Source organism: Camelus ferus, chromosome 7, assembly GCF_009834535.1.
Source record: "Camelus ferus isolate YT-003-E chromosome 7, BCGSAC_Cfer_1.0, whole genome shotgun sequence".
Lineage (NCBI taxonomy): Eukaryota > Metazoa > Chordata > Mammalia > Artiodactyla > Camelidae > Camelus > Camelus ferus.
The window spans coordinates 81,061,884-81,076,845 of NC_045702.1; the positions used below are offsets into that span (position 1 = coordinate 81,061,884).

Consider the following 14,962-nt stretch of genomic DNA (forward strand, 5'->3'; position numbering starts at 1 on the left):
AGTCTAATCAATTAGAAAACAACAAAGTCCTTCCCTCTGTCCACCAGCATCCCCGAGACCAAAGCCCAGCCGCAGGCCACGTGCAGGGAAGGGCCCCAGGCAGGTGCCCGCAGGCTTGGGGAGGCAGTGCTAGCATTTAGTGCAGCACATTGGAAACTTTAGATTATTCTAAACTTGAAGCCATTGCAAAGCATGACTGACAATGGCAACCAGGGTGTGAACTGTCTTCACATACACTGGCCCTGTGTTTGAGTGACAGACAATACCTGCGCACCAAGCGTGGGAATCCCTCACCTACTACTGCTATCAGTGAATGAGTCACAAGGTCTACAAAAGAATATATTTCTAACCATGGGGCCAACCATCCAAACCACTTGGACAGATGCCGCTGTCCTGGGCGTGTCCAGGTTATGTTTTTCTGAAGTGAACAGAGCCCGGGCAGAGCGAGAGGACCATCTGGGAAGGGGGCCCAGCCACAGAGTTCGCACCGAGCTCCTCTCCTTCTGTGACCTGCAGCGTGGCACTGCCGTCGGCCAGGGACACCAGTGGGAGTCAGATAGAACTCTTGTCCACCGTGCTTACTGTAAGCAGGCACTCTTTGAGACATCAGTGGTGTCACATAATCCCCATCTTACAGGTGACGAAACCGAGGCTTAGAAAGGTTAAAGCATTTGCTTAGCTCTACACCCACAGACTGATTGAATGAATACCCAAGAGGGGACCGCATATTATGAGAGAGTTAAAACCGTAAGAACGAAACCTGATTGCCAAGTTACAAATCTTATAGTATTATCAAATATATTTCCTAGGTGTTCATTTACATCCCTGTGACTTGCTTGTTTTATGGTTGAGAGGCTGTGCCTCTTAATTCCCTTCACCTAATTTCACCCATCCCGCCACCTCTCCCCTCTGGCAAACACCAGTTTATATTCTATATCTATGTGTCTGTTTCTATTTTGTTTGTTCTGTTCCTTTACACAGAGAAGAAAGCCACCAACAGAATGAAAAGGTAACGTACTGAATAGAAGATATTAGCAAATCACATATCTGATAAGGGGTTGATAACCAAAGTATATAAAGAACTCATACAACCCAACTGCAAAAAAAGAAAAAAACCTGATTAAAAAATAAGCAGAGGAAATGAACAGACATTTTTGCAAAGAAGATATACAAATGGCCAACAAGTACTTGAAAATCTGCTCAATGCCATCAGTTATCAGGGAAACACAAATCAAAACCACAACGAGATATCACCTCACATCTGTTAGAATGGCTATCATCAAAAAGACAGGCTATAAAAAACATTGGCAAGGACGCAGAGAAAAGGGAAGCCTTGTACACTGTTGCTGGGAATGTAAATTGGTGCAGCCACTATGGAAACCAGCCTCAAAAAATTAAAACTAGAATTACCATATGATCCAACAATCTCATCTCTGGATATACATCAGAAGGAAACGCAAATAGGATATTGAAAAGATAGCTGCACCCCCACCATGGTCATTGCAGTATTATTCACAATAAGAAACAATCCAGTGAATGAGTAAAGAAGATGTGTGTGTGTGTGTGTGTGTGTGTGTGTGTGTGTGTGTGTGTGTGTGTGTATACACAAACAATGGAATAGTATTCAGCCATGAGAAAGAAGGAAATCCTACCAACATGGATGGACCGTGAGGGCATTACACTAAGTGAGACAAGCCAGAAAAAGATAAATACTACATGCTATCACTTATATTTTAATCATTTTTTAAAGCCAAATTTAGAAACAGAGAGTAGAAGAGTAGTTACCAGGGGTGGGAGATGGTAGAAATAAGGAGAGGTTGGTCAAAGGGTATACACTTTTAGCCATCAAATGAATAAAATGAAGAAAGTCAGAGGATCCAGTGTTGGCAAGCGTGTGGAGAAAAGGGAACTCTCATGCACTGCTGATGGGAACATAAACTGGGGCAGCCACTGTGGAACACAGTGGGGTGATTCCTCAAAAAATTAAAACTAGAACTACCATGAGATCCAATAACTCCACTCCTGAGTTTTTATCCAAAGAAAACAAAAACACTAATTAGGAAAAGTATGTGTACCCTTATGTTTACTGCAGCATTCTTTTCAATAATCAAGATATGGAAACAACCTAAGTGCCCATCAATAGATGAATGGGTAAAGAAGATGTGTATATACATACACACACACATACACATACACACACACAACGGAAAATTACTCAGTCATAAAAAAGAATGAAATCTTGTCGTTTGTGACAACATGGTTGGAGCTTGAGGGCATTATGCTAAGTGAATAAATCAGAGAGAGAAAGACAAATACCATATGATTTCACTTATCTTTGGAATCTGAAAAAAATTTCATAAGTCATAAAACTAACCTATAATGATATTACCTACATTTAATAAATAAAATGTCTTTATAATGTTCAAAATTATATAATTTTCAAAAACTGTTAGAAAATATTCTCATGAATTTTTAAAAATAAAAATGTGTGTAATACAATGTATTTATTCAGTTGAGTCCCATTTTCTTGTTCTCACTGATGTGTTTAGACCTCTGATTGTATCCTTAGGATGCATCCTAGACCAGAATTAGTGGCACAAAAAGTCTGAACTCTTTAAGGTTCTTGACACTTATGACTTAATTGCTTTCCAGGAAGATTGAAATGGTTTTCTTTCCCATTAGCAGACTGCAGAATTCCTGTTTCCTGTGTTGACCATTTGCAATTTACTTCTTGCCCTGAGAATGAGCAAACCATCTCCTTTAGTTAGAGTTCTTTATAAAAATAAGTTATTTTTTAATCAAATTGGAAATAAAAAAGCTTACATTTGAAGAATATTAAGCTTCAGATACTTGTTGTAATTCTTTTCCCAGTTTGATGTTTATGTTTTCCTAGGATGTGCTGTGCACAGCACAAGTAACTTACCAATCATTTCCTGCATAATATCTTCTTGCATATTTTCGTCTTTTCTGTTTCTTCTAATTTTAGAAAGTTTGTACCCACTCCAAGGTCAGCTAAATATTTAATAAATAAAAATTAACTTCATTTCCTGCCAAATCAATTTCAGAAACCACATTTATTGAACAATCCCATTGATCCATTGGTCAATTTTTATACCAGTAATATACCATTTGTACTGTTGTTGTACTAAAATATATTTTAATATCTTTTAGAGTAAGTCTTAGCTGTTCTCATCTGCTTTTTCTTCCATGAACTTTAAAATGATTTGGTCAAGTTCCAAGAACAAAAGAAGACAGATCATTGCTTCAGGAATTTGTGCAAATATCAAACCTATAAATTGTTGGTCTATCTATCTACCTGCCTACCTACCTTAGTTTTGTGCTAACTTTAATTAGAATGCCTTTACTGTTTGATCACTAAGTATGATGTTTAAAATAGATGTTCCTGATTATGATAAGGAAGCAGCCATCCATTTCTACTTAAGTCCTTTGTTTTAAAAAAAAAAAAATCACATATGGTGTTGGAATCCGTCCAGTACATTTTCAACATCTATTGAGATGATCATATGGTTTTCTCATTACTCTCTTATATGGACTCTCACTCTAGTTAAATTAATCTGCTTGCTCATTTTTTAATTTTATGCTCTTGTATGAGTCCCTTCTTTTTAAAAAAAACTTGATGCTTGATGCTATTCTGTATTCGTCAGGAACTCTAGGTGCCAGTGATGGAGAACCAAACTGCACCCAGCTGAGACAGAAAAGGAACTCTATCTGATGACCTAACTGGAAAGTCTAGGAGCAGAGTTGACTCAGGAACCCAAAGGGTGTCATGAGGGTTCAGTCTGGCCTTGCCTAGTCCCTGAAACTTCAGATTTTCATCCTCACAGATACGAGCCCAAGGGGAACAGAGCTTTACTTTGCCAACGGCTCTGACACAGTCTTAAGCAATGGTCTCTTTGACCCCAAATCTTTCACATGCTCAAGCCTGTACCAATCACGGTGGCTGAGTAACGCTGACTGACTGAGGCTTAGGGTACTAGTCCACATGGAGACTGAGAGTGGGGTGGACTGAGAGTAGGGGAGGGTTTCCACAGGGAAAATTAAGGTGCTATTACTGAAAGAGCAAGGATGGATTCCAGATGGACGTAACACATGAAGTGTCTGCTCTATACCTTTAATAGCTGGGAACCTCCCAGGACTGAAAAGCTGAAATAATTGGTTTTCTTCTGACCATGTTGTTTCTTCACTTCCCCCAGCCCGCTGGGCTTTTACCTCCCTTCCGTGGGACGGCAGCCCTCCTCCACCAGTCATGTATACAACTAGGGTCCTAGAACGCCACAGCTCAGTCTGCTTTTAGCCTGAATTACTTCTCTGGCTCAGGGCTAACTTGGCATCCGTCTTAGGAGTTGTGCTCTTTGAATAGACCCTTGGTGTGCTGACCACAAGGCTGTGGGGTAGGGCACAGACTCCCTGGCTTCCCCCTGCTTGGTGCTGGGGTCTCCTGCTGGACAAGGATTCAATTGCTGACCCTAATACAAGTACAAGGGGCACAAAACCAAAAGAAGTTACACGGTTCCCAGTTTTTATGAAATCTTTCCCATTGTGCTTCCTGATTCAAGGTGCTGATTTTCCTTGCTAAGATAGTAGGTTGCAGCTCTCCTGTTTTTTTCTGAGCCAAAAAGCTCCCCAGACCATTTTCCTTCTGTCACTGCTTCCCCACCTCCACCGTTTTCTTCAGTAAGCCCCAAAGGGAGCTAGCACCGACACTAAACGTCGTGCCTCGCAGTTTAGAGTGGTACTTGGCATTAACAAGAGTCTCTCTCCAGGGACACCCTCCGCAAAGGGCCTCCACCCAACTCAATCGTTATACATTTGGAGTATTTCTGAGGCTTACAAAGGGAAACCCACCCAAGGCTGAATGGAAACCACTTCTAGTCACCTTTAACACGTGAAAAATTCCATTAGAGGTAAATACATTGGAACTTCCTACTCACAGAAGTGTTGCAAAAATTAGAAATTAAGATTTAGAAGCTGAAACTACCCTTTGAAAGACATAAGAGTGTGGTGGCCAACAGGAGGGTAATGATGGCTCAGTGGTAGAGCATATGCTTAGCAGGCACGAGGTCCTGGGTTCAATCCCCACTACCTCCATTAAAAAACTAAATAAAATCTTTTTTGAAAAGTGTGATTGCCAGCTGTGATGGCACTGACATACTGTGAAAGGCTTGCCAGTGAAATGGCGATGGGGAGAATGCTGCTTTGTGTGGCTCAGGGTAAGGCTGAGGTCAGCTGCTCAGAAGCAGTTTAGTGCCTGGAGGCTGTGGGTGGAGAAGGAGGTAGCTGGGGCTGGTGAAGTAACCCAGGTAAGTTTGCCAAGGTTCTGAGCAGGGCTTGGCTGCTCAGGCTAAGACTGCCTCAGTCCGCTGCTAAGAAGTCCAATTCTTTCCTTGTGGATCTGTTTGTCTTGCACTGAAACCAGGAAAGGGATTTGGTGGCTCTCACCAGCTAGGAAACCAGTAAACATTTTTACTTACTCAGGTTCCCTTCTCCCTTTCATCTTTTGTCTTTGTTTTCCTTTTCTTGAAAGCTTATTAGATCTCAACAAATCACCACACCCAGCAGGATGAATTTAGGGTTGTAAGCCAAGGGTAGTTTTTGTGTTGACCCTGCGGAGATTCACCACTGGGGTTTCCAACTGTCTAACAGGAGAGGAAGGTGAGTTTCATCTGACACAAACTCCAGCTGCAGAAAAGAGCAATCTGAGCGGATTCTATGTTGTTTTGAACCTACTTGTCTTGCTCCATCTTGTAAACAGATGTACAGTCCTTTCTTGTGAAGGGGGAAAAAATGCAGCGTTGTTCTTTTGTACAAGTCAAAAGTCTTTGGACAACTGGCCTAAGATGCTATGCATTTTAAAAAATAGTTACACAATATTTTGCATGAGTATCCAGTTGCCCCATCTGATTATTATTCATCTATGTCATTAGACTTTCCAACCAACGGACACCATAACCGTTAGTGCACTCTCTTGACTCAGAAGTGCTAAGGGAGTGTACCCTTATGATAAAAGTAACCCAGGCCAACTTAACTCTGCACCGCTGGGCTTTGTCCGCCGTGGCACTACTGAAAACTGAGAATTCAGGGTGCATGAATCTGCGGATCCCATCTGACACGTCACCCTGCACAACCCTCTCCCCTCTCACTTTCTACATCATGAGACCACGAAGATAACAACCAGGCCAAAGGCTCCTCTAATACCTGAAATGTATTTGGTTATTAGATGCCCTAAGAGCCCTTGAGGCATCAGGTGCCTTTGGCACAAGAGATTTGAGCTGGTTTGGAAATGGGCCATGAATTCCCTTGCTTTATTTTTGAAAACCCTAAACACAGATGTTATGAGACAGAGAATATTAAAATCACATATTGCCCTGAAATACAGTGTCTGTTTAAAAGTATATAGTAGCTGGTCATCTTGAATCTGTCACATTTTAACATTTAAGAAAAAAAAAATGAATGGGGAGGCGCTGTAATACTGTTCACATTGAGCCACTCTCCTCTGCATTATTCTAAGCAGTGAACACACAGATATGCTTGACCTGTAGGGCACAGCGCCCCAGGAAGGCATAAAACCATCTCCGAGAAAGGGAGACTTAGTTCGGAAAAAAAAAAGCATATTCAATAATACAATATTTTATATTGGGAAAAATGTTTTACAGTTCAAACTAAGAAAGTAAAGTTGGTTGAAATGATCTGACCAAATAGAGATACACAGGAGGTAAAAGGGTTCTCAGCCTGTGGCCTGGCAGAGTCCAGGTAGCGGTCTCGTGTAATGACAGAGACAGAGACAGAAAGCAAAAGAGACAACAAGGAAGTGAGAGACGGTGAGAAAAAGAGTCTGCTAGGACTTTAAAAGCTGCTAAAACAGCTAGAATCCTCAATTTCCTTCTGAGAGTCGTTAACTTTTCCAGAATTGATGTCAAGGAAGACCCCGTTTTGTGATACTTCTCTGGGAAAGGACATATGCATATTGTGTGTGTACTTGTATGTGCCCCGTACCGTCATAAGTGGTTTATTTTACCATGACAGTGTTGGAGGCTAAATTACTGCTCCAAGATTATTTATAGATAGTGGTTTGAACCAGAGGGTTTCCTTTCCTTGTTTGGGTGATGGACCCCTGGATATCAAATTTCCTCCGTCTGCACTGTTGTCCCATGAAACTACTTGATTCTATGAACATAGAGCTTGGCAGTACTTGATGAAGCATATTTATGAGTTAAGTCCAAATGAATCCAAAACATATGGATTAAATTTCCCTTGAAATATCTAAATTAAAGGTGGAAAGCACTTCGAAGAATCCATTGGGGAACTGCTGTTCCTCAGGCCAATTTTAAAGTTTGAGCTATTTTTCCCCAGTCAGGAGAATTCCAAGTTTGCCCATGTGGCCCGGTACATGAAGGTCTCCATCTTGGCTCTCCCCCGGCTACTGCTGTCCCAGGGCAGACGGACCTTGATCTTCCAACAGTGACCCCACCGTGATCCAGAGGGCCACGTATCAGGCCAAACAGAATGCTTTATTGAGTGATATAGCTTAATGTCCCTTCTGGGTGCCTGCCTCATCCAAAACCTTAAGCACAATTAATGCCAAATGTATAGAAATAAAGAGAGAGTTAGGAAGTCATCCAAAAAGCATTTTGAGGCAGAATAAGGATCACATTGGCTTTCCCTCCCACAAGCCAAAGCTATAGTGACAGGAGCTCAGTAAATTTTTAAAAGAAAAACAAAACAAAACAAAACAAGAAAAGCTATACAGTCCTCATGATTTCTTCATCTACAGATAAGCCAGTCTCTTCTAACATTTAGAACAACTACATGGTATCTGAACCTTATCCCACGATGTTGAATTTGGTTTGTTTGTTTTTTTGCATTTGGCATCTTGAATTATAATAGTAATAACTTCAAATGAAGGTTCTTCAAATAGCTCCTGAAATAGCTGATTCCCTAATTATTATTATTTAAAAAATTTTTTCTTTGTGCATACTAAGGATCATCCAAGGATCTCAAACCATCAATCACCAAAGAGATTTATGTTTTCACTGGCAAGAGTTGGATTTTCCTCAGGCTAATGCCCCTTCATTGAGGCTAGTGGACTGTCAGAATTCAGTGTTCTTGAAATCTCACCATGTCCTCATTATACATGAATCTTACCTTGTAACAGTGTCTTTATTTTTCATTTTTAAAATATATTTTTATTGAAGAATAGTCAGTTTACAATGTTGTGTCAACAGTGTCTTTAGAATTCAGCAGATTCAGGCATATTGGGCACCAAAAATGCTCTTTCTGATCAGTGCTTGGCCCGTGAGATTGCAACTGGGTCAAGACAAGTGGTTATAATTTCATCATATCTAAAGAAAAACAGCTTTCTCCCTCTCACCAAAAGGAAATGAGAGAACATGCCTGCACTTAATGACATTCTTAAACCCACTACAAATGAGTTTGAACTTTATTCTTTTATACTTAGCACTCATCACAAATAAATATCCTGTGCTGATTAAGTTCCAGTTGTCAGGAGTTATAATGTTTTCATTGTTTTACTATTTTACTGTTTTTCAAAATTTTACATCTAATTGTAACACTCCAAATCCTTGTAAATCTATACAGATGAATTTGGAGAAGTGAATTTTTCAGAAACTGACATTGTGGGGAAAACACACTTAGGAAATTTACATCAGAAGGCATGTTTTGTGGCCAGAAATAACTGATACTGCTGTTTACATCCAACAAGCGAGCAAGGTAATAGCTAACTTGTTCTTTTCTCTGTGTGGTCATTACCTTTCTGTCTAGATTTTATCCTGGCCAACCTTGAATGGGAGAATATTATGAAAACACTGGAACAGACAACGCCCATATAACGTATTCTCAGTGACCCTCAAGTAATAGTTTAGACTTTGGTCTAGAACAAAGCAACGAGTTTCCCGGGAGAGCCTGAGTGTTTTAATAAGAGGTCATCCCAAGTAGAGATGCTGAACGTATGATGACTGCTTTAGGGTGTATCTGTTCTGTGCAGATATTTCCTCCATCCTGTCATCATCCTCCAGGCTCTCTGGGCCAGACCTCCCTGTGCCTTGACCCCCTGGCTCTCTCCCACAGGCTTTACATCTGGCTCAATCTTGCTCTCTGACTGGAGGGAGCAGTGGGATTCTCCATTAAGTATTCGAGGCTTGACATCTGGCTTTTCCTCCATGTTTCTCTAATCAAGTTATGGGAAGCCAACTTTTAGTGGCAACCCACTCTCAGAGAGAGCACTGATGTTTCTGTTTCTCCTTGTCACATACTGAGCATTATCCTTTGTCAGAGAGGAGGGAAGATAAAAATCCACTCTCCAAACAATTAAAGGACCACTGTCCTGTATTTTTACATGTAAAAGGTGATCCTGAAGAATGCGTGAAGCCTTCATTTTCCACCCGTGTTCTTTTTTCCAAGTATATGGTGTGTGCACATGTGTTTGTTCTGGACACAACTTTTTTTTTTTGTACCAATGGATCAAAATTACCTGAAGTTTGATGAACATTTGAATCATTCATTTTACTCAAAGCAGTAAATTTTATGAGCAAAATCAGCCATATCAAATGGAGAGGAGTAGTATGTAGGCAAAACAGTACAACGACGGCTTTTCTTTACTATGTTTCTTTCCTTCTTACACCCACTTCTTAAGGCTGCTACTGGACCTAAGTAGACATACATGACTCTAGTGTGAACTTGCACGCCCTTACCTGCTTGGCGGGGAAGCATGTATGCTTCAGACGTTGACGAGACATACAGCATTTCTGTCTTGGTTAGTTTTTGGCTGCTTTTGTAAAGATTCAATGAGTTTATGAAAATGGGGTTATAAGGTCAGTTGTCCTTGCCCCTTGTCATTAAAATGAACTATTCTCGACTGCTTTTTAGCCTGCTGGTAGCCTCCAGACAGCGTCTAAAGAACAAGTCCCACCAACTACCATGGCCTTAGGTCTGACTCTCTGTGGCCACACAGACAGGTACTAAGGAATTCACTCGAGAGTAATTGTGGTTTCCAAGGATGGAATGCTCTTGACTACTTGGGGAAGCATTACAGAACAACCGAAAGGGTTCAGACTTAGACCGAAAGTCTGCCTCCACCCGTTATCAGTCCTGTGGTCTGCAGTAAGTTCCACCACTTCTCTGAGCCTCCATCCCCATACTTGTCACCTACATCTCAAAGTTGTCATGATAACTAAATGAGACAAGCTATGTAGAACTTGACCCAAAGTAGGTCCCAACACATGTTAATCAAACTTCTCAGCATTGCTGGACTAATTTCCAATCCCTCTGCTTATGATTGTTTTCTCTTCCAGTATAAGATAGAAAGTTCGAGGAAAGATACAATATTTCTGTTGTTGCAGAATTAGTCTGATCTGCCGAATTTCACCAGGTACCAAAGATTGTTTAGGGCAATGTCTACAGGACTTGGCTGCCTTGAGAGCAACAGGAACTGGCATCTTTAGGTTTTCTGTTCCTTGCAGAACTTGGAAACTTGCTCAGGAGAATTTGAACGGGGAGAATTGTTGCATCTTGTAAATACATAATTGTACTTTTGACAGATAAAGATCATTTTATCTAAATAGGTGCATTTCAAGGTAGGATAGTAGTTACTAGCATGGTAGCTTTTCATGTTGTCTAAAGGAACTAAATGCAATTCCTAATCCTATATCATGTACAGTCAATGAACTGTTGTGCTCCCCATGGAAAAATTCCAACCCAACCTGAATTTCATAGTCATTCAGAAGGCTTTTGTGAATTAAAACCAGTGAGAATGCATTTAACTGGAAGCCTCATTTCTTCTTTCACTTGAATCAGCCCTACTTGACTAAATGCAGAATGGTAAGAAAATTCTCATTCATCTCTATATTACACACCCAGTAATGTTATTAATAGTAAATCTTATTTTTCTTTGACCAGGATAATAAAAAAAAAATGAAGCCAGAAAGAGGAGACTTGGGGAAATATGGTAAAGAAGAAAAAGATCATATAGTATCTATTTTCTCAAATCTAACAAAATGAGGTCATAGTGTGTTTACAGCATCAAACACATACACACACACACACACACACACAATCTTACAGAAAAAAAAGGTACAACCTTAGACGATAATCTTTGCAAAGTTATGAAAGAGAAAGACAGATAATCAATTTGAAAATTGGTGTGTCTCTTAATCATGACCCTCAGAATCAGTCTGGGGAAAAGAAGTGGAAAAATCCAGAATGAAACTCCATGAATGTTTCCCAACTGAGGGAGACTTAGACAAGAGGGAATGTGGGAGGTACTTGGGCAGGAGATGGGGAGAAACAAAGACAAGTCTGCAAATTAGGAGATCCCCCTTCGACACTCCAAGGACTCACCTGGGATCAAAAAGCAAAAAGCTGGACAAGACTCCTCCCTGCAGAACGGGAGTCACCTTGAGTTGTCAGCCTCCAACAGGAACAGGTACTTAGCTGAAAGGAAGACAAAAGAGAAAATAAACAAAACCTCAGAGAGTGAGTTCTGAGGGGCTGAGGCGCCCCGGTGAAAAAGGCAAACAGCAGCTACGTTAAGGAACTGCTTCTTCAACTTCTAAACTATAAGTTGGGGCCCATGATCATGGGTTTCACTCATTCTGCCCTCAGTCTGCTGGGAGGCGAAGGGGACAGCTGCCCGAGGGCTGTGGGTATAGCAGGGGAGGGGAACACTGGGAGTGGACTCTGTCACCTACTGAGGAGCCATCCTGAATGGGTGTGGGAGAAGGGATTTCTGTACCTGAAGGTAACCCAGCAGGATGGAGGGATGCCCTGGGCCCGGTGAAGTGAACCCAGCTCACACTGCTTCACCAAACTGCTAAAGGCAGAGCAAACATTAGGCCCCTCAGGCACAGGTAGAAAAGTGCTGCCTTCTCTACTCTCTCCAAGCTCTTGGGGGAAAGAAGCCAAGTTCATGGTAACACACACTATCCTGACTCCAAACTGAAGCCCTAAGGACAAAGCTAAGGAAAGGTGGCAGAATGTCCAGGAAAACTCATCTGCACGTTATCAGAACAAAGATCTAATAGAAGTTATAGACTTGCTCATAACATAATGAGACGAAAAGAAATATTATGGTGACTGGTTACATGGTATCAACATCTATATCATGGTAACTAGGATTGTGCTGGTAAGTGATTTAACAACACAGGGGAAATAATGCAATTTGTAGCATCTGCCAATTGCCGCAGGGTAAATACTCCCACCATAGCCAGTTCAACCTGCCAAAGTGACATCACTGAATGTGCCGTTGGGAAGAGATGTAAAGATTTGACACTCATGAATCAGCTCCACAAACCACTGACGGTAACTATGTGAGAATTCCGCTGCAATATGTACGGAGTACAGGAAGCGCAGGCTTCAGACAGACAATGCTTGCATTCTGTAAGATGAGGTCAGCCAGGAAGTGGAGGAAAATTCCCTGCAAAGCTAGAAAGAAAGTTTTTCTTTCTAGAACTTCAACAGAACAAAAAATTTTTAAAAAGAAAGGCATCAAGGACAAAACATTAAAATAGAATACAATTTCAAAGCTCAGGAAATGAATTCAGGATCAAAATAAAGCAATTAGAGAAAAACTAAATAAATCAGAAATATCAGGAACCCAACTGGCATCACTGAAAATTAGTAACCAAGAAAAAGGCTTTTTATCAATGAAAGAATGAAGAAAAAAATGAGGTTAGAACAGTTTTAGAAATCAGTAACTATCGGACATATTTGAAATCAAAGACCCAACAAATGGTAGGGAAAGTATACTCCATAGATCAATTTCATATATAAATATGAATTCAAGAATCTTAAAACATGAGCGAATAAAATTCAGTAGTACCTTGAAAGAAAAACGCAGCAAAATCTGGTAGAGTTTTTGCAAGAATGAATCATTTAATTCATCATATAAATAGATCAAAAGGTAAAAGCGTATTTAGTTCAAATATATCAAAACATAATTTAATACAATTCAACATCCATTGCTAATTTTTATAAAAAGAGCACCGGCAGAACTCAATGGCTACTCCTGTGACATTCCGTGTATTTACATTCTGTGCATTTATGTGGGCATTTGCATACGTATATGTGTAAATACATACAGTGAAAAGCCACCACCATGTTCAGGATAAAACACTGGAAGTATTCTTAAGAATCAAGACATGGATGCCCCCTGTAACTACTATAATGAACATTGTTCTGTAAATAGCAGACAAGGCAATTAAGGAACACATATAAATCAGGTATAATAATTGGAATGCAGATGCAAAAACTGTCACTATTTGCATAATATACAATTAATACCTAGAAAGCTCAAGAGAATGAACTGAAAAATGATTAGAAAGAATGGTATGTATTAAGGAGCTAGTTACAAAATTAAGACTTAAAAAAATCAACAGCCTTTCTATGTGCAAACAATATCCAATTAAAACAGATTGGATAAACATTTCCTTTACAATAGAAAAATAGGAATTATATATTTTATGTAAATTACCTGTAGACAAAGGACTTGAAAGAAAACTCAAATGTTAAACTATATCATCTCCTGGAGAAGACCACTGAATGCTGAAAAGATTCATTTATTTATTCATTCACTTGCTCAAAAAACATTTATTGAAGACCTAGTATATATCAAGCACTGTTCTAGGCCTTGGGGAGACAGCAGTGAACAAAACAGACACAAGTCCCAGACTAGTCTAGTGAAGAGGGGCAGACAATATACCATAAGTGATGTTGATGAGTGCTGTGGAAAAAAAATTAAGCAGGGAAAGGAGCTAGAGAGTGCTGAAGAGTTGCATAAAAGCTTCTTCTTTCAAACAGCGTGGCCAGAAGGCCTCACTGACAGGTGGCAATTAAAGCTGTGACCAAAGGAAGAAAGGAGGCAAGTCATGTGCAAAGTCCTTGAAGTGGGAGAGGATTCGGGTGTTTAAATACAGCAAGCAGGCCCACGTGGTTGGTGTGGAGGAAGAGAGGAAGTAATCAGAGATGGGTTGAGAGAGAAAGCCAGGATGAACCGCACCAGGTCCCTCGGCCAAGTACAACTCTGGCTTGTAGTCTGAGTGAGATGGGAGCCCTTGAAGGGTTTTGGGCAGAGAAGAGACATGCTCAGGTTGTATTTTACAGGGATGACACATTTTAATCATCCCAACCTATACAATTTGATTTATTTAAATTATTACAGTTTGATGTGTGTGCATTTCAAATGTACTTACCACCTGATGAAAATAGTGTAGAAAAATTACAGTATAGATAGATCATTGAAACAGAATCAAAATAAAACAGATTGAAATGTTCAACATCACTAATCATCATGGAAATGCAAATCAAAGCCACAATCAGATATCACCTCACACCTGTTAGAACAGTTATTACTGAAAAGACAAGAAATAACAAATGTTGGAGAGGATACGGAGAAAAGGAAACACTTATGCACTGTTGATGGTACAGTAAATTGGTGCATAGTCAATGGGAAACAGTATAGAGATTCCTCAAAGAATTAAGAATAAAACTACCATATGACCCAGCTCTTTGACTTTTGGGTATTTTCTGAAGAACACAAAAACACTAATTAGAATAAATATGTGCACCCATTACTTACAATAGCTGAGATATGGAAACTAAGTGTCCATCAATGGATGAATGGATAAAGAAGATGTGGAATACTACTCAGCCATAAAAAAGAGTGGAATCATACCATTTGCAACAACATGGATGGACCTTGAAGGTATCCTGCTAACTGAAATAAGTTAGAAGGTGAAAGACCAATATCATGTGATTTCACTCATATGTAGAATCTAAAAAATAAAATAAAATAACAAAACAAAAGCAAACTCACAGATATAGACATCAGATTAGTAGGGTGGGCAAAATGGGTGAAAGGGGGCAACTGTATGGTGACGGATGGTAACTAGACTTCTGGTAGTGATCCTTTGAAGTGTATACAGGTATCAAA

General features: G+C 40.1%; 1 long non-coding RNA gene across 1 annotated transcript; it reads right to left on the reverse strand.

The window, feature by feature from the left end:
- Positions 1-2,066: 2,066 nt before the first annotated feature.
- Positions 2,067-14,672, reverse strand: LOC116665060. Its single transcript, XR_004321647.1, has 3 exons — positions 14,605-14,672; positions 12,128-12,129; positions 2,067-2,096 (listed from the first exon to the last, which is right to left on the reverse strand). It is a non-coding gene; the product is annotated as an uncharacterized LOC116665060 (long non-coding RNA).
- Between the last annotated feature and the right edge of the window lie 290 nt (positions 14,673-14,962).